General features: G+C 42.6%; 1 long non-coding RNA gene across 1 annotated transcript; it reads right to left on the bottom strand.

The window, feature by feature from the left end:
* Positions 1–17,294: 17,294 nt before the first annotated feature.
* Positions 17,295–18,810, bottom strand: LOC138183828 (uncharacterized). The gene is made up of 3 exons (XR_011174184.1): positions 18,716–18,810; positions 18,313–18,380; positions 17,295–17,951 (listed from the first exon to the last, which is right to left on the bottom strand). It is a non-coding gene; the product is annotated as an uncharacterized LOC138183828 (long non-coding RNA).
* Positions 18,811–21,411: the final 2,601 nt, after the last annotated feature.

Genomic DNA, 21,411 nt, shown 5'->3' with positions numbered 1-21,411 from the left:
GAATCTATTAACGAGTGGCGTCGTTGACTGAAAATAGCTATAGAGAAGACTTCCGAAGTCCCTCCTCCCACACAAAAATTGTATAACGAATGAAAGATGGTGTGGGACAATTTTAAAGATGATCCGAATATTTTAGCGGCCAAAATAGATGAATTCGTCGGTATATCTCTACATAAGGCATTATTTAAAGATAATGCTAAAAAGGGAAGCAGGATCTCTGACAAAAATACTAGTGCTCAGAATAATAATAGAATTGGTAACAGAAACAGAAAAATATACAGGAATCTCAGGCGACGGTATCCCTACGCACGTTGCTAGGATATGTTTAAGGAATGTCCGAAGAAGCTGGCGGATGTAGTTGTTAATGACGATATGGCATATTTGGCTCCTGTCAGACAATCTCCCGAAGCTAGTGAGATAGACAAGCTTTATAAAAATTTATGGGGTATAGAGGGTCCATTCAGATCCTCCTATACCGCCAAATTGTGCTTCGGGAGTATTATTACATGAATATTTTCACCTGTTATCGCTGAGGAAGTAGTTGAGAGAGTCAAAAAGATTAAGAATAAAACAGCAGCAGGCCCCGATGGAATAGAAAAGAAACACCTGGCAATCCCGGGCATGGACATTATTCTAGCATTGTTATTCAATATGCTGTTTTATATCTCTCACTATCCGGAGAGTTGGAGGGAATAAAAATATCGGCAGAAAAGGGTCAAACATTCCAGGTAATAGCAAAGAAAGACACCTAGTTTATCAAAGAGCCGGCAATAAAAGTTGACAAAATAAGGATACCGGGAATAGATACAGACCAAGCCTTCTGGTATTTGGGCGCTAACGTAGGGCCTTGGAAAGGCGTCCATTGTAGCATAATAGTGCCCAAGATTCTGAGCATGGTGAGGAGAGTAAGGAAGCTCTCCTCAAGACCATGCCAGAAAATCAAACTGTTGACTAAGTATATTTTCTTTCGACTTTATATATAACTTGTTGATAAATCACCCCAAGTGAAGGAGTTTTAAAGCTTATGGATAGCGAGGTCAGACAGGAGATCAAAATGATATTGCACCTAGTACCATCTACTGCCACCGGATTCTTCTACGCTCCAAAGAACTGTGGTGGATTAGGACTACCGAGATTCGAACATATTGTGAAGCTCGGTACCCTAAGGAGCGCATTGAAATTTAGAAGTTCTACAGATTCAGCAGCGGCCGATTTGATTGGAGACGATGTGGATAAAAAGTTAAAAAGGTCGCTAACTTTCTGAGAATATATTGGCCAGCCAACCTAGAAGACGTTGAAAAGGCAAAGAAAAGACTTGAGGGAGAGCATATTAAAGAATGGACAGGATTAAAAAGTCAGGGCCAGGGTGTCACTAACTTTACAAAAGAAATGATTGGCAAAGTGTGGCTTAAGGAGTATCATTTGCTAAAGCCTTCCCGCTTCATTGATGCCTTGCGGATGAGAACTAACACCTTTGGCACCAGAACCACCTTAGCACGGGCTAACAAGTATCGACGTGACATGCAGAAGAAAGAGTTTTTGGTTATGATTGGATTGCATCTGGACGGTTTTCGATCAGGATTTATGACGACATATGGCTATGCCCAAGGACTAAAAACTTAAATAATAACTATGGATAAGTCTATAAAGGATAAACAAATTACGACGCAGGGGGTTTCGGAGCCCCCAGGCCACTCTGGCAAGCAAATTGGCCAGGAAAGTAGTGGAACGAAATGCCAGGACTAAACAGGAGAAATTGGCGATGGTTAGCGAAGCGGAGGATAGCGCCAGGGACGATACCCAGGCGAGTGACGTCGATGACGATGACGTCATGATTTCAAGAGCGGAACTGAGAGCGTTTACGCAAGCCCCTGCAGGGGCGGTACAAATGCTAAATGTATTAGTCCGAAATATTTAAATTGGACAAGGACAAGGGGATAAGAGAGATAGGAAACCTAATCAAAGGAATCCTATCGTCCTTGGAGCAATGCGGCGAACAGAAAACAAGAAGGAGAAAGCGGAGGATGGAGCCTGTTGATGAGGAAAGAATGGGCATTAGGACGGAAGTTATGAAGGAGGTGCCGATGGCCAGGGGTGGATACCCGAAGAGGAAGGTGGTATCGTCGGCCGAAATGACGAGAGCGGAGGAGTTAAAGAAGCCTAGGAAAGAGACCTAAAGAGGCTACCTACGCAGAGACGTGCGGAAAGGATAACAGGAAGAAGGCGATAGAGAAGGAGTGCAGTGAAGATTCGGAAGGTTGGACGATGATGGAGAAAAGGAAAAGGGAGAGGAGAGCTCCCCTGGAACAGGCTATCGCTGGGATGCGTCCGGGTATTAACCGGGAGGCGAGGACTGGCGAGAAGGGTGCGCCGAGGGGCAGGAGGAGAAAGGAGGCCATACTAGTTAAAGTGGAGGAAGGCTGTGAGTGGCTAGAAGTATATAGGAAAATAATTGCGGCAAGGAGCACCTTAGAAGGAGCCACTGGAGTGAGAAGGACGATGGCGGGCCACATTCTAATCGAATTCAATAGGATTGTAGCTGTAAACATGGTGGCGGTAAAATTGAGAGCCGCCTTGAGCGACAAAACGGAAGTGGCCGCTCTTGTGAATAGGGCCACCCTACGGGTGAGGAATATTGACCCCCTCATCAGCGAGGAGGAGCTGGTGGAAAACATGCAAAGGCAGTGGAGGATAAATTCAAACGAAGACATTGAAGTGAAGTCATTGAAGATTGCACCGTGGGGCACCCAGGTGGCGGTGATGGTACTTCCGGCTAACGGAGTGCCACGTGAGAAAAGGGATAGAAAGTTAAAGACAGGATTGACGATTGCATCGGCAGGATTATTAGTGGATGTCCAGCGGTGCTATAGGTGTCACATGCTGGGGCATATGGCGGCGAACTGTACCGTAGTATGTCCTGGCAAGGAACTATGTAGGAGGTGTGGTAGCGCGGACCACGTAATGAAAGATTGCGATAAAGAGCCGAAGTGCGCGATGTGCTCGAGGCACGAGGGCATGAACTATAAGCATACAACGGGGTCGATGGCGTGCCCGATGGTGCGCCAAGGTTTTAGAGAGTATAGATGGGGACTCAAATAAGAGTCCTACAGATTAATCTTAATAGGTGTAAGTTAGCACAAGACCTGATGATGCAGTATGCGTGTGAAAACAGGGTGGACATGGTGGTCATCTCCGAGCCTTATAGGCAGATGCCTTACTGGTTCAATGATGAGAGCGGGGATGCATCCATATGGGTCACCCTGTTTAATAGTAGGCACTCGGTGAGCAAGACCCTAATCAGCAAATCAGGGATAGCGGGAATCAGAGTCGAGAATGTATATTGCGTCGGTGGGTACTGTTCCCCTAACATGAATAGGCACGACTTTGACGCCTATGTAAAGGAGCTCGAAGAAGTATTGAAGAACGGTAGGGAAAGAGCTCCGGCGTTGATGGTGGCTGGTGACTTCAACGCCAAATCATCGGCTTGTGGAGGCATGAAGACGGATAATTAATTAATTGAGACGGTAATTACTTAATAATTACTTGCTAGCTTCTGTAATAATCACATCTGTACCAATAAAGGTCAGCTAGAATACACAACAACGACGGCCATTACACGTGAAGGTTCAGTATACGCCCCTAACTCTAATGATAACCCGACATACATATATATATGTCGGAGATGAAAGGACATCGGAGCCTCCCTTTTGGAATTTCGGGAAAATCCTCTAACATCGTGGTCTAGATTCTATCATAGGCGTAATTAAACAATTGTCGTCTTCCGATCCGATTGTATTTGTTCGAGATTTGTGATAGTGAGTTTGGGCTTGAGGCGACAGTCAGTCGCCGAACGTAGCCGCGGTCACGGGATGAACGCTTTGTCTGGCAGAGGTATGGAGTAATTCTATAGCTCTTCTTAAAAAGAAAATCATTGTCATTAGTTTCTCGAGTATCTAATTACCACGGTCACTTGTCCAATTCTATACTAATCGTATTTGCACTAGTCAATGTCTTCTCTACTGCATAACGACAATGTGCAACCCAAACGAAGATTCGTTTCACGCCCCTAACTCTAATTCTAATGTAAACCCGACATATATATGTCGGGTTATGGTTAGAATTTTGGGCGCGTAACAACTGTTCACGTGAATTAGCCATTGTTTTACACAGCCGAGATTATATTTACACGTATATACAAGTCTACTACAAAGATTAACAAGTAGTAAGTCTAGTGAATAATAAGCTTAACGAATAATAAAGTTAGTGAATAATAAGCTTAACGAATAATAAAGTTAGTGAATAATAAGTTGAACGAATAACAAGTCTAACAAATAATAAGTTTAATGAATAATAAGTTTAACGAATAGTAAGTTTAATGAGTAGTATGATTTACGAATAATAAGTTTAATGAACGCTATTAACACTATTTTTGAGTTCAAACGAATCCAGGGTCAACGGGATAACTCTCTACTAAGCGTAAGCTGATCTTAGGCACAGAAATGCGATTGTTGAAAATGCTCGATGTGTCACTCTCCAAGGCAGTCGCAAGAATGCCTGCCTCGTGGAGATTTTGTTGCATTTGTTTTCTATACTCGTTTGGAAGCATCGAGAATGTTCCAAACGCCGTTGCTAGGCAGACTCGTTGGAAGCATCGAGAAAGTTCCAAACGCCGTTATTAGGCAGTTTCTGCCTGGAGTTTGATTATTAATACAATGTATGCCCATTGGCCGCATACCGCTACAACCACATTTCTCGGAAAACCCATACAACCACTCCAGACCTCCGTTAGGCAAAACGTCCATCCCGTGACCGTGACTACGTTCGGCGACCAATTGCCACCTCGAAACCAATCTCCGCGAATGGCGACAAAACAGTAACATTTAAATGTTTCAGTCATGAATAATATTTTGGACATGATACTATTTACATATATTATAGATATGTATTAATACTCGCACAATTTTTTAATGAATTAAGAAAAAAGACTGAACTTATGGCTTATGAACTGAAGTATCAGCCATAATGCAACGATAGGCATTATAAGTAAGTCAATGATTGATATAATAATAATCATGATATCTGTAGAACGCATATCTTAAAAATCTAAAAGATAGCTAAATTATTCGTATCTAATTTTTTCTATTCAAAAACCTTTTATAACGAATGGCCAGAAAGTTAATTTTCTCCTCAATCTTTTACATCTATTCAAGAGTATTTGGAATAATTTATTTAAAAATGATTTTCAAAATAATGGATCCTTAATTTCTTGGTCCGATTTAGTCCCACTGTAGAATTTAAAAAAAAAATATGCAGAAATTTAAAAATTACCAGAAAAACATATACGGTCAGATTCTTTCGATAAAATGAAATGTAAACTTGCTCTCGATGTCCTTAGTAAGGGATGGTTATATTATTTTACCGCTTCATTGACAGGATGTATACAGACAACTATGGTTCAACACACTGCTATCTTCTTTGAAACGTTTACATAAGAAAGCGTGTGCAAAATAAATATAGAATTAATGAACGCAGCTTTAGATCATTGTAAAAAACATCGAGGCGGGGAGTTCACAATTGTGAACATCTCGAAATCCTTCGACACCATACCACATTCGGCAATCAGACCTTGTCTGGCGAGACCTTGCCGACCCCTATAATTGACATAATTATTGAAATGTATCGAAATTGTAAAACGATTATTAAAACGAAATACAATATAGGGGTCGAGGTTGAAATCCTCAGGGAGTTAAGCAGGGTGATCCGTTATCATCGCTGCTATTTAATCTATGCCTTGAGCCGCTGATAGAAATAATCAATATGAAGACCGGTGGCATAAATATAAATGAAAGACATAAGATTCCTGTGCTGGCCTTTGCTGATGACATCGTCTTGCTTGGTGAAGATTAGAGGGAAGCACAGTGTCGAATGGACGACCTCCACAGATACCTGGAGAGCCTGGGTATGAGAATATCAGTCGGTAAAAGCCAAACGTTCCAGGTGGTAACCAAGAAGGACACCTGGTTCGTCAAAGATCCGAAAGTACAAATTGGCGCTAAGAAAATACCATGAATAAACCCAGAAGAAGCATTCAGGTATCTGGGCGCAAAGATTGGGCCCTGGAAAGGCGTCCACTGTGGCATAGTTGTGCCTGAAATTCTGAGCATGGTAAGGAGAGTCCGCAAGCTCTCCTTAAAACCATGCCAGAAGATTGAATTATTAACTAAATATATTTTCCCTCGCTTCATTTACCACCTGTTGATAAATCCACCAGGAGACGGTGTCCTGAAACATATGGATAAGAGGGAAGTTTACCTCTACTTTATGACACTGACAGACCTGGATGCGCACCTTAGTCTTCACCATGTGGATAAGTGGAAAGTAAAAGAGCGCAAGACGATTGATATTAAAATCCTCAGGGGCGCTAAACAAAGCGATCCCCTATCACCACTACTTTTCAACCTATGCTTAGAACCGCTGCTGGAAGCAACACAGGAAACCATCGAACAGATCAAAATAAATGAAAACTATGAAATCCCCATTTTGGCCTTTGCTGATGACATTCTCCTATTGCGAAAGAATGGCAAAGAAGCTCAAAAACAATTATCGATAGTCCAAAAATACTTGGAGGGCCTCGGGATGAGTATCTCTGAAGGGAAAAGCCAAACAATCCAGGTGGTCTCAAAGAAGGACACCTGATACCAAAGGGATCCAGAGATAGAAATTAATAATAAAAGACTACCGAACATCGCACCCGAGGAAACCTTCAGGTATCTCGGCGCAAACATTGGACCATGGAAAGGCCTGCAATGTGGCATTATTGTGCCAGAAATACTAGGCACAATTAAGAGAGTGAGAAAGTTGTCATTAAAGCCAGGCCAGAAAATGGAGCTTCTGCAAAAATATATATTCCCTCGCTATATATTTAACTTATTGATCAATCCACCTAGCGAGGGAGTTTTAAAACTTTTGGACAGTGAAATCAGGCAAGAGGCCAAAGCTATTCTTCATTTAACACCTCCGACGGCGGCTGGGTTCTTCTACACGCCCAAAAATAATGGTGGACTAGGGTTACCGAGATTTGAACACCTAGTGAAACTCGGTATCCTTAAGAACGGAATTAAAATCAAAGGTTCATTAGATCCAGCAGCATCTAGCTTAATGAATGAGCACAGAATTGAAACTCAAAAGGATCGCAACTCCTTGAGGCCCGCCACTTCCGCGGACATTGAAAAGGCCAAAAAGAGATTGAAAAATGAGTATATAAAACAATGGGCCGACTTGCGGAGTCAAGACCACGGGGTGGCAGACTTCGCAAGAGAGAAACTTGGCAACGTGTGGCTCAAAGAGTACCACCTGTTGAGGCCGTCTCGCTTTATCAACGCCTTAAGGTTAAGAACTAATACCTTTCGCACAAGAGTAGCTCTAGCAAAAGCGGATAAAAAGATAAATACAACGTGCAGGAGGTGTCATGCCCAGCCCGAGACCCTAGGACACATTTTGGGGCTTTGCCAACATACGAAGGGCTTAAGAATAAAAAGGAATGACGAGGTTAAAGCTCTCCTCGTCGAAAAGCTTCGGGACAAGAACGAAGTGTATGTCGAGCCTTCTATCAAAATTGGAGAGAATCTATATAAACCGGACCTCGTAGTGAAAAACGAGGAACGGCTTCTCGTAGTCGTTTACACCTCGTAGTTTACACCTAGTACCATCTACCGCCACCGAATTCTCCTACGCTCCTAAAAATTATGGAAGTCTAGGGTTACCGAGTGTTACGTCGGGCGACACTCTACCTAGACAAGATCACACACCGCGGGCCAGACGGGAACCAGATGTCCGCTCATCCTTACTTCGTACACTCAATAGTTTTAAGGACCCATCGTAAATCTCAGTAATTTGCTAGCTAAGGTCCTTCAAACCGAACAAATATCTTTGTTTCTAAATCATTTTCTAAAGATTACCGTCTACTACGGATTGACACGGAAAAGTTAGTTTTTCTCACGTACGATGCTTCCCACTAGCAACTTTCTATCGAGGGCGGCTAAGACTCTTTCTAGTCCACCAACCTTCGTTTATCCAATCAGAAGCTATGTATACTGCCCTCACTTTCCTGACCAAGAATGTCATGAACAAATCCGATCGTCCCGTGCGCTAGACACACCCATCGCTAACTTTCCTCCGACACAGCATCGTCGCTGTACCTTACTTTTTCTACAACGCTAGAAAGGTCAACATGTCATTAACGGGTTACTCTCCTTAAATCAGTCATTTACTTAACGTATACATACTCAACAGTGTACCTCATAAGTGTTGGAAACGACGTAACTCAAGTGTTCGAAATGAAAACCTTATAACCCTGTGAATCACAGTGTTATACTAACTTAACCACCCCTATTATCTTAACGAAAATCAGGGAATCGATCAACTCGTGGTGTCGATTATTATAATCGTTACGGGAATTTACGACTCCCGTTGACGTGTTTCCTCGCGATTGCATCTCCCCGCGATTGGTCGAAAATACACCGAGGTTTGAACACATTGTAAAACTCGGTACCCTAAGGAGCGCTCTTAAGATAAAAAGATCGATAGACCCAGCGGCAGCAAGTTTGATCGGCGAGGACACAGATAGGAAGCTAAAGAAAATTGCCAACTCTCTGACGATTAATTGGCCGGCCCCTTTAGAGGACACTGAAAAAACCAGCAAAAGACTTAAAGGTGAACATGTGAAACAATGGGCTGAGCTTAGAAGTCAGGGACAAGGAGTGGCCGACTTCGCAAAAGAAAAGCTTGGCAACGTGTGGCTAAAACAGCACAATTTATTGAAACCTTCGAGGTTTATCGATGCCTTACGATTCCGAACCAACACCTTTGGCACCAAGACCACCTTAGCACGAACCAAAAAAGACATAGATGTAACGTGCAGGAGGTGCCATGCCTAATCGGAGACCTTAGGACATGTCCTAGGGTTATGCCAATTTACTAAGGGCCTCAGAATCAAGAGGCATGACGAAGCCAAGATGTTCCTGGCGAAGAAACTCAAGAAACTAAGCGAGGTGTTTGTCGAGCCTACTATTAACGTAGAAGGTAATCCATATAAGCCGGACCTCGTCGTTAAAAACGAGGAACGGATTCTCATAGTCGACGTCACAGTCCGCTATGAGAACAGATATTACCTCCAAAGAGCTTATAAGGGAAAGGTCAACAAATACCTCCCATGCTTGAGCCATTTAAAGTCTATATATGGTCAGGAGGAGGGAGCAATATTGCCCGTTGTGCTTGGTAGCAGAGGGGCTATTCCAACCAAAACAAAGGAAACACTGTATGAGCTTGGATTCAACAAAAACGAGATTAAAACAATTATTTTGAACGTCTTGAGGAGCTCTATAGAGATGGGAAATTCTATTATTTTATATTCTAATTCTAATATAATAATTCTATTATTTTTTATTATTATTTATTTATTTATTTATTCTATTTATTTACTTACTTAATATAAATTGTACATATCAATAGTTAATTATTTATGAATTATTCATTGAAAATTGACTTATGTCAATTCAACGATAATAATTTTAAATCCTTACGATGGGGTACCTTGGAAGTATTGAGCCTCTTTGAGGTTCCACATGTTGTAGCCATGAGGCGATTCTCAATGTCGGAGGCCATCTGGTTCTACGACAAAAACAGGCGAGGGTCTCCTCTGCCCGGTCTGAGCATAAGCATGGTGGGAGACGCTGTCGAGGTGGGATCGCGGATGAATTATCTAGGTCTCATGATCGACAGCCAGTGGATGCTCGGGCCGCACTTCGACTCCCTGACTCTGAAGGTGTCGGCGGCAGCCAATGCCTTGTGCCCTCTGCCGAACATCGGCGGGGCGGGAGCCGTGGTGCGCCGATTTTACGGGGGCTTCGTTCGATCCTGTTCCTCAGGAGGGGTTCTCGGGCCAAGAAGTACCGAGCCGCAGCCCCAGGAGAGGATATACGATACACGGAAAGCAGACTGGGAGACGTTCCAAAGAGTCATCACAGAGGAGGGACGGACACTCCGAGAGGCCACCCTCCAGCAAGCCGAAGACGTGGAACGAATGGCTGAGCAAATGCAGGCTGTCCTTATAAGAGCCTGCGATGCGGCCATTCCCAAGAAGAAATGGCACTATAGGTCGGTACCATGGTGGACGCCCGAGCTCACCAAAGCAAAGAGGGACACCTACCGAGCACGGAGAAGGTATCAGGGGGCCAAGGACCCCGCAACGAGGGAAGAAGAAAAGCTGCGGTACAGGCAAATCAGAAGAGAATACACAAGGAAGATAACTAAAGCCAAGATCCAGAGCTGGCAGAACTTTGTCTCAAAAGAAGGCAATAAAGAGCCCTGGGGAATCGCGTATAGGACAGTCACGGGGAAACTCAGGGGAGAAGTGGCAGTATCAACCCTGCGGACGCCACAAGGAGACACCTCCAACTGGCGAACGACAGCGGCGGCAATGCTGTCCGCCCTCCTACCCGATGACCAAGAAGACACGGACACCCTGGAGCAGACAGAGATCAGGAGGAGCACGGCAACCCCACCAAGCGAAGAAGATACACCGGAGTTCCAGTTTCATGAACTCGGGTGCGCAGTGATGCGACTCCGGAGGGGCAAATGCCCCGGCCCCGACTTGATCGAAGCGGAGATAATACAACGCGCCTGGGGGGGAATCCACCAAGAGCTCCTCAGGCTCATGAACGGCTGCCTCACCTGGGGGGTCTTCCCAAGAATCTGGAAACTGGGAAACATCATCACCATCCCAAAAGGACCAGATCGAGACAGAAGTAGTCCGAAATCCTACAGACCGATTTGCCTACTATCTATGGTGGGCAAGTTGCTCGAAAGGATGATGGCTACAAGAATGGCGACCATGTTCAACGATCACGAGATGTCCTCGGATCGACAATACGGCTTTCGCCCAGGAAGATCGACGGTGGACGCAATCACGAAATTGCGAGAAAAAGTCGAGCAGATGAGCGACAGGAAATATGTCCTCGCAATAGCACTCGACATAACAGGAGCATTTGATAACGTTTGGTGGCCGAACGTAATGCACGAGCTGAAGAGAAGAGGCTGCCCCAACAACCTGTATCGGTTGACAAGGAGCTACTTCTCGGAAAGAGCCGTGCAAATCATCGGCAAGAACGAAATAATCAGCAAGCCCGTCACGAAAGGATGCCCGCAGGGATCAGTACTGGGCCCGAGTTTCTGGAACTTAGTATTCGACGACCTGCTGGCAGAACTAACGACAAGCGAAGTAGAGTGTGAACCCATCGCGTACGCGGACGACCTAATCATTCTAGTTGCCGGAAATGCAAGAACGGAGCTACAGAAGAGCGGGCAAGAAGTAGTCACGCGCGTTTCTACCTGGTGCGCCAGGAAGAAACTCTCTCTGTCCTCGGAGAAAACCGAGTTGCTTCTCGTCAAAGGCAAGTTGGACTCCGAAAGACCACCGATCATCAAGATCGAGGGCAAGAGCATCAAGATGGGACAGGCGATCAAGTACCTGGGAGTGCACTTTGAAAGAGGCCTGAAGATCAACCGGCACGTGTACGAAACAAAGCAGAAGTGCCAAAGACTATTTAACAGCCTCGCAAGAGTGGCTAGGACGAATTGGGGACTCGGACACGCGGCCAAGAGTATTTTATACAAAGGGCTGTTCGAGCCGATAACCACCTACGCCGCAGCCGGCTGGAGCGACCTGTTAAATAAGAAAACAACAGGCATGTTGATAAGGTCGCAAAGAATGGCACTCCTCCAAGTGACGAAGGCCTATAGGACCACATCGACGGAGGCACTACAGGTCATCGCAGGCGCGATACCCATCGACCTGCTAATCGAGCTCAGAGCAAGAGCCCACAGGATGAAACGAGGAGTCGACGAGGCAACTAGTCACAGAGCCATCGTCAGGGAAACCATCGAAAAATGGCAAGAGCGTTGGCAGACCACACCAAAAGGAAGGACCACATTTGAATATATTGACAACGTCAAGGATAGGATCGAGAGCCGCTGGCTGAGGCCGGACCACTACACGACACAGTTCATAAGTGGTCACGGGGATTTCAACGGCAAACTGAAGACATTTAGATTAAGCGAGGTGGACGCGTGTGACTGCGGGGGGATAGAAACCCCTCATCACATCCTGGAGGACTGTCCGATCTTCACCGAAGACAGGCAGAGACTGCGAGACGCAATAGGAGAACAGGGCCTGCAATGGCCGGAGCACAAGTGGGAACTCGTATCCAAGGATATATACCCGCACTTCCGCCAGTTCGCAAGGAGCGTCCTGCAAGCAAAAGAACGGAAGAGAAGGAGAGTCCAAAGAGAGGCGGAGGACATTCCGCTACAAGGACGACCTTCAGGGAGGACAACACAACCTGGCGAGTCAACATACCGGCCCCCAAGACGAAGTCGAAGGCTGGCACGACAACCAGCCGAAGAGAACGCGGGAGAAGAAGAAGAAGAAGAAGAGGAACCCGCTACGTTGGGCAACAGAGAAACCGACGAAGAAGAAGACAACAACGATAACAACAACAACAACAACAACGAACAAGACAATATCTAGCTGCAGAAGAAGCAATACCAGGATGGAGAGCAAACACAAAGAACAGAGACGATAGAATAGAAAAAAAAGGAACCATGGAATGCAAATAGCGATAAGCAAGAACTGGAGAAGACTCCCTGCGACCGTCCGTGCAGGCGGCACTCATGCAAATGAATGCTGTGACGGTGCAGGGAAATAATCGGCTAGACAGCCAACCTGCTGGGACCGAGCTACACGCTGGCAACTCCGCCTCCTCGTGGCCCCCGCTGGAAACGGCGCAGGGCGATGCGTGCATCGCGCGGCGACGGCTAAGCGAGCTGCTGCCCGTAAGGGTAGGTTCAACTTGTCCAATGACCCGTAAGGAGAGGGCAGGGTTTTTCCAAGCCGCGCGCCGACCACCTGCGCGCCGACCACCTGCGCGCCGACCACCTGCGCGCCGTTCCCCGGGCAATGGCAGTTTGAAAGTGGATAATAATTCCCGAACACCTGTACAGCGAAGCCAGTATGAGTTTTATACTCCAGGAATGGCGCGGTCGGCCTCCCAAGCCGAGCCCTTATACGCTCAGACTAATTGTTCCTCAGGAGGCTGCACAGGGTAACCGCCATCAGAATCGTCAGGGGATATACCGAATGGTGTCCTTCGCGTCACCGACCGTTCTGGCCGCGTCCACCCCGTGGGAGTTTCGGGCGCTGGCGCTCAAGAGGAAATACAGCCACATGAGGGTATGGGATCCGGGAGAGAACTCGACCGAGCAGACGGCCTCAAATGACCTAGGAACCGCCGAGGAGGACGCGTGGGACCAGTGGCGATCCCAGCTGATCAACGAGGAGGCGAACATCGAGGCGCGGAGGCGGTCCTCCCAAACAGGGAGACATGGAGAAGCCGCCGCGGCCTCCCGCTCACTTACAGGATAATTCAGGATGGTTCCATTACGTATGTCGTTTATATAAAATACGCAAAATCTATGTAATATGAAAAATATGCACTTGTATAAAAATTCGCAATCTACTAATAATAAATGAACGAATAATGCTCCTGCATGTAGAGATATTACCTGGTAGTGGTATTCTTTGACAGTCTTTCTTTCTAGCATTCGCTTGAAAAAATCTATCATAGAATTTTCTGTTCGTTGTACTCACTTTGTTCTGTTTTCACAATATACTGGCCGCACTCAATAATTCTCTGATCCCTACATATACAAAAATACGGGTTAGGATTTTATTCTCTACGAGCCTCTACCACACTCAATATTTAAGAAATACTCATATATCGGCGCTCAATTCAGTCTCATATTAATAATAATTTAAAAAATTCTTAAAAATATGTAAATTATTTGTGTTTTCATGAATTTACATTTTATATTTTTGTTAATGAAAAATAAATTGTTTGCTTTATTCGTACACAACATCTATACATATATATTACCGTCTTAAGACCCCGATAACCTTCTTATGGTACTCACACGCTTGTTGTCAACAGACTATTCTAGATTCTTCTAACAGCTACCAACAATCTTTTGTCTCAACTGAGACCTGGACGTCCTCTGACGCTTACACACACATTCACATGTACAGTGTAAATGTATCATCTACCTAACAATTTTTCTATATTTATACTCACATTGAAACATGGCAGCATCGAGATGTAAATAAGTATCTACCGAAATAAATACTTCGGTTAATACAAATGCTTGAAAACTAAAAAGCGGAAATTTCATATACCTTCTATATTTTCTTTTGTATGTTTTTACTATAATACGATTAAATAAAATCTCGAAATTTTTAAATATAAAAATATCTCCGAAATATATTGCATATTAAACGAATAAAAATCCTTTTTAAACAAGGAAATATAACATCACTCCAAATCGAACATCCCCGTCTTACCGATCAATCTCACCAATCATACGTGTTATATCTGCTTCCTACTGCAGAGAAACCAAAATTCGATCTTCCTGAAAACATTGGAGTAAAGGAGCGATACAGAGATCAACAATTCTACGCAATTCCTCTAATGATTTCGCTCGTAGAATTTTGAGCACGTCGATTCGAGGAGGGCAACAGACTTTCGAGTACCACCTACGTCTAAGAAGTTTCGATAACTTGCGCTTACTGAATTATGTTACGCGTACGATCCTACGTAGTATATCACGTCAAGCATTATAGACGCGCAACAAGCTAGTAGCAGCGTAACATCACCAAGTATCCCATGGATTGACACAGTTAATGCTATCACTTGCGACAGCTTTCTCAAGGATCAACGAATCGACTGTTAATTATCGCAGCAATGTAAACGTTTTCCTCCATTTAATTATGGATCTCGAGAAATTACGCTAATCGATCGCTTCAACGTATAAACGAACGTGTTACACATTTATGCTGGACCCGTGGATCCAACGAAATCTCGTATTACTTTCATTATTCTCTTACAATCTCTATTTTGCAATAATTTGGAGATGGTTTGAATTACACGGATCTCGTAAAATCAAACGGTTAAACTTGGTCGTCCGAGGTAGGACGAGATCAGCCCCAGTACCGTATAAAATAGCGTAATGCCCGAGGTACGTCGATCGGAATCAGGTGCTGCCAATTTAACCACCGTTCAAATTCTTGGCACGTAAATCCAGTTTGGAGGCATCAATACTGATGATAACGACCAGAGATCGAACGGAATAGCATGCTCCCGACGGTCAGGGCCGATCAGCCGTGCTACACAGACTTGTCTTTCGTTCGTTCCACGTACAACACCCAGTCGAACCTTGAAAAATTTCTTGTTGCACCCGATGATTCGGCCAGTTGCATTAAAATTTTGGCGATTCAACGGTACCAACATAGTTTCACTGTCGATATAACTATTATGTACTTGAACTGGGATGATCGCCCAAGTAACTGCAATTGCGTGTGCTCGCTTCCCCGAGCACATTCTCGTCCGGTTAGTTTTGTTTTAACACGTTACGTCCACCCCATTCATCGGCCAAAAAAAGAACTACTACTACTACTACTACTACTACAAATACTAAAAGCGAGCATAGTGACAAAGTAGTAACAAGAATGACTTCCCATGCGCTGGATGATCCAGAGGATGGGGAGTTATTGGTAGTTGCCCTCTTCTATATCAGTTTGCCGGGCCTCTTCGGCACAAAGCATCTGCTTTCTTCGGGCGCAATGCCCGCTGAAACTTACATCTAAGCTCGGGACGTTCTAAGTCGCAAACCAAAAAATAAAGTACAAAGGTGAAATAAACACATAAATCGCGGAAGCTGATCCAAGGATGAACAACGACGATATAGCGATCGCTGTCTGTTCGCACGTGCATGCTCGAGCAATATTAACGTTCGTATCAAAAACCACTCGCGAACACGACCGCGAAATTCAAAAAATCGACGCGCAAGGCCAGAGACGATGATATGTTTCATTCGTGCCAGTTTTACCGACGATTATTCGAATGAAATTCCCTGAAACAGATTGGTCACTCGAAAACGCATCTAACCGACCAGAGGTCCACCTCCACGGTTCTCACACATAACACCCGGGCGCAAGAGCCTACACTATAGAGAACGTCCCGGGACGCCTCCGATACCCGATCTTAACACACAGCATGCACACTCTAAGGTGCGTACCTTTCTCCTGAAATCGACTGACGAAGGCTAGTAACCATTGCGTAAATCGTAATAAAACACATCTGAAGAAATGATATCGTTAAAATAAATGTAGTATCGTGACTGTTTAGGCTGTAGATGTCGCTGCTGGTTACGGCCGCTTTTCTTCTTCTTTTTTGTATCGTGGAAGAAAAATCGGACTCCGGTCGCAGGGATTCGAACCCCGCTTCCGAACGTTCGTAACCTAAGGCGCTAACCACTGCGCTACCGTCGTCCGCCACTAATTAGTGTCGAGTGATGGTATTTGCTATCAAGTGCTGCCACAGGCCTTTTTTTTCACGATATTACTTAAATGTAAGTAAACATGGAATTATAATTGTAATTGACGGCAATATTAAAAGCGTGGTTACACTTAATCGTGTGGGTGATATTATCAGAAATTGTGATTCCATCGAGACGTAAATTGAATGGATATATATCTCGACATTTTTAATATTTGAAGTTGTAACGAATGAGAAAAAGCGACGCAATTCCACGGACTAACAACACACACACACACACACACAATGTGGAAAATACGTCGTGGACGATACACTAACACATAGTCAGTGGCTGAGAAATTATTACATTAAATGTGATCATCGTGCCCAATGTCTTTCTCCAGTTCAAGTAGCACCTGGGCTAATGAATCAGGTCCTGACAATGGGCACGGAAAAGATTAAACTTGAAAATCCTGATCCGAAAAGATGAATAGTTTGTGTAATTTTTATTTAACGGACTAACGCTCTTTGATTTTATATTTTGCTACTTCGATTCTGATTATCTCTACTTTATTAATTTAATAATAACTAAGTAACTCTACTTTATTAATTTAATAAACCAGAACAAAATTTTAATATTGCAAAGGAGGTAGCGAAAAAGACTGAGACTAAATCAAATGGAATAACTGACTCTAAATATATTACTAAGAAAGAAATAATCTCAGACGATCTCTTTATCGAAGCACATAATCGAAAATGCAGAAGCAGTGTTCAAAATTATTGCTTTGATTAAAAAATCTGCCTGTCGCGGAGTGTCTTCTGGCACGTAAAATTTTACACATTATTATACGGAAAAAATGAATTTTAACTGATATTTTAAATTCTAGGAGAAGTGAAATAAACGAACGTGACTTATTCCCTTAACCTACGATTTACGTTCGAGAATGCCCGTAATATTTACGTTTGGTTCGATCATCGTACTACGGGCTATTCCCGTAGTTATAGGTTAAGGGGTTAATATTGTCACGATCAATTCATTGCTAAATATTAAGTATATTTATGTTATACAGGAATATTCGTGTAGATATTTGCCATTTGGAAATATTCATACGGAACATTAACATGCATATTTATAAATAACACGAATATATTCTCAAGTGTATATGTTTAATTTAATTATTAAAAAACTAATTATTATAATCGCGCTGTGCAAGAAGACCTATTCTAAACTAGTAAATTTGAAAAAAAGAGCGTTACTACTCACTGGTATAAAAGATACTCGCGTTCACTATGCTCGCAAAGAATTCCACGTAATACAACCAGTCACCCACGCCGATTTGGACCTTTTATCCTACGACATAATTGAGTGACCGGAGGAACAGAAATGCATGCGACTCACCGTTCGAAGCGGAGAAACAGAGGACGTTTCCATCGATACTGCGCTATCCCAGCGAATGTCGTCAGGAAGATTAATATCAGGCAGGAACCGTTGAAAGGCCCATGGTAAAAATGGAGGTTGCGAAAAATCTGTTACAAAACAAAACACGATGAGTGATCGCTGACTATTTGAAAAATTGGAGATAATGAAAAATGAAGGTTTATTAACAATAGCAATAATAAAGATTGAAATTCTAATAAAATTTGATAAGTATAAAAACTGAAACTCTAATATGAAAGTGTAAAATCTAAAATAATCTAAAGTATGTTAGTCATTTGTTTTAGAATTCGGTATTAAGATTTTAACTCTTATTTTATTTTAATGAAAAAATAACCTCAGAAAATGCTATCCTTCTAAATTTTCAATCAAATTGTATTTCTTCATTGATAATGATCAAAGAAAAATATACAGAATAGACATAACTGAAAGTAAGTATGTAAAAACACTTACATACTTGGCATTTGAGCCACTGTCAGGACACTCCTAAAGATGAAGAAGAAGTTGAAGCAGTGATATGTCTATAACAAGACATAAGGTATCATTAATATCGGTAATACATATTAACAAACTTGAAACTTTAGCAACAATAAAGACTAAACTCTAATACAAAATATAATCTCTTTATATATATAACTCTAATATAAAAGTTTGAGAACAAAACATTCAGTGATTTTTTATGCGTATCAGACAGTTTTATTGTACTTTAATGTTAAGATTTTAAGACTTTATTTCAATTAAGAAGGACATTTACAGTTTTCTAAATTATCAATCATTTTTATTGTATATTTAACAATAATTCAAACAAAATATAATGAATAGAACAAATTGAAATACAATATGTAAAACTACTTACATTCTTGTGCTCCTACAGAAGCTTTGTCCTCTTGAGAGATGCACTGACTCTAATACCGAAAAACAATGTTCAAAAGAATATAAAATAAGATCACATTACCGCGACCGCTAAAATTATAATCGGCGAACAAGAACTCTAACGTCGCGTAGAAAATTATTTGATAAAATTTTATTACTTTCGCGTGTGATTATTTAATTGGATTAAATTATTGGAGTAATAAAAGACCGACGCCGCCAATACGTAACAATATGTTGCCTGACGCAACGCGATCCATGTTATCGGTACGAAATAAGACGACTAAATGACTCCTTGTACCTTAGTTTCGCCGAGTAACTTACAAAGTGGTGGGGGGAGTTGGGGGGGGGGGGGGGACACATGAGCCGATGGCACAAGTAACTACGCAGTTAACGATTCTACGTAGTTACAAATTAACGAGACAAAGAAATGTATACATCAACAAAAATATTCATCTTCTACGAAGGACTTCCTTTCGAATTACGCAGCAGTAACCTTTCTCTACATCGATATTTACAAACATCGAATAATAACTCGTAGCCCTACTGGCAACATCACAGACACATTTGCCTAACTTATTACCTTACTTACCTTATTTTAATACCTGAATTTCATTAATCAAAGCAAGATTTAAACAACAGCATGAAGAAAATTACCCAGTATGCAGATGAAGTGTTAAGCGCTTTTTAAGTGCGTATTCTCTTTTAATACTAATATAAAAATAATAAAAGAGAAACGTTATTTATTCCTAAGTGCAAAATGTTGTCAGAGAATAATTTTCTCACGGTTGAAAATTTGAAGTCCACTGATATTTTCTCTATAACATTTTTATTATCACGATAAAGTATCTGAAGTTTTGACCGATCCAATAATTTTTATTCTTAGAAATATCTTGAACACGGAGAATTAAGAAATGTGTAATGAAGGATATAAATAATGGAAATTAATTATGACGGAGGAATCAACGAAGAAAAGTTATTTTGCTAATTATTACACGAATGAATATTCAGAATGTCGCGCAACGACTACTAAACTATTTAATTAACACTAACCTCACCAGCCCTAGCCAAATGACTGGTGTAAAAATCTAATTTAGAATTGTATATTTATCGTTATTTCTTTTGTTCATCTAGCTTTATGTGAATTCTTATATTCTCCGATTAATTGATTTATCAACTTTTAAAACCAGTTATTTGACCGGGCCTGGTGAGGTTAGTGTCAAAAGCCAGCCTGAAATTTTCTTCAACTTCTGATCTTCGGCTGATTTTCAGTATTTTACCTCCGACTTTTCACCAGTAATTAGATTTGACAAACGAAATGCAATGTAAGACTTGCCAACATTTGGGCCATGTGGCTTCTAACTGCCGCAGCGTTAAATTCAACGATAAATTATAATTCAGATGAACGTATTGACCCAGATTCCTGTACCGAAGAAAGCAAGGATAACACAAATCAACCTTGTTGCGTGTCGTGTAAAACTTTTGATCATCCTGTTCACATCAAGATTGCTCTCAACACTTATTGTTAGTGTTAAAAAGGTGATGGCAAAAGAAAATTTGGAATATTAACGAAGAGCGAAACAAATAAATACGATTCGTTCGTGAAACAAGTAACTCAAAAATTACTTGCAGTCAAATTCCATCGAATAATAAACTAGATAATTGTCCTAACCTCTGTATTCCCTTATTTCATCGCGATATATCTCATGGTTAAATATGAACCACAACCCTAACGCTGTCCTTGGAGAGACGGCTAAATACTACAATACAAAGCTCAAACTCTAAACTTATAGGGGAAACCTTCGCGTTTATACCGCAGCAACATAGCTCAACAGTTAACCGGCTCCTCTCACTTCACTAAATAATAGGGCGACGATCCCCTAGACGAGTCCAGTAACTCGAGAACCAAACTTGGCAAACAGCCATTTTGTCGGGAACTTTCGCTTAGTAAATTCCTCCTATTCCAATTTATTCCATGCTATTAACCCTTGTGATTGGAATGGACTCACTCTCCCAATCTGAAACTAACAGGACGATAGGCCAATAACAAAAAGTGAAGAGAATAATATTCTTAACAATGCAGCTTGTTATATGGCTCTCGATAGACCGTAGTACGCTCTCAGCTCCACAGGTGTCACTCGGTACTCGAATACCTAACCGTCGTGACTAGCAATAATCCGCAGATGGCGCGGCACGTTCCGTATACTCGTCTAAAACTACATATCGTAACTTGTACGTACAGCGTATTCGTGGCACCACCAATTCGTATATCGGCACCAGGCTGATGATTCTATAACCCTGCCCTGAGTAACCGGGCCCAAATACCAAGATGGCGACCGCCTGACAGACCCGTGCACGTCTCTTCACGTTGATACTGTCACGACCGGCATACTTCAAATCCGATGGACTGACGATGGAGATAAAGATGTGGCGGCACTCGGCGACAATGTATATCGCTGAAGTGCCTAATGAACCATCAACATCCCCACGGTCCTTCCACCGAAGGTTCTAGAAGAAAGAGCACGTGGCAACGGTCGCGGACGCCTAGCAAATGCATGGACGGTGGGGATGTTGAGAGATGACAAAAGAAAGTAATCGGATCCGATCAAAAGTCAAATTGTAAGAGTTTCAGTCTTGGAAAGTCACGCCTAGAGTTCGGAAGTAGATTGTAAAGTGGATTGT

The sequence above is a fragment of the Bombus flavifrons genome, chromosome 10 (genome assembly GCF_040668555.2).
Source record: "Bombus flavifrons isolate JBK064 chromosome 10, iyBomFlav1_principal, whole genome shotgun sequence".
NCBI lineage: Eukaryota > Metazoa > Arthropoda > Insecta > Hymenoptera > Apidae > Bombus > Bombus flavifrons.
This window is presented reverse-complemented; position numbering and strand designations above follow the sequence as displayed.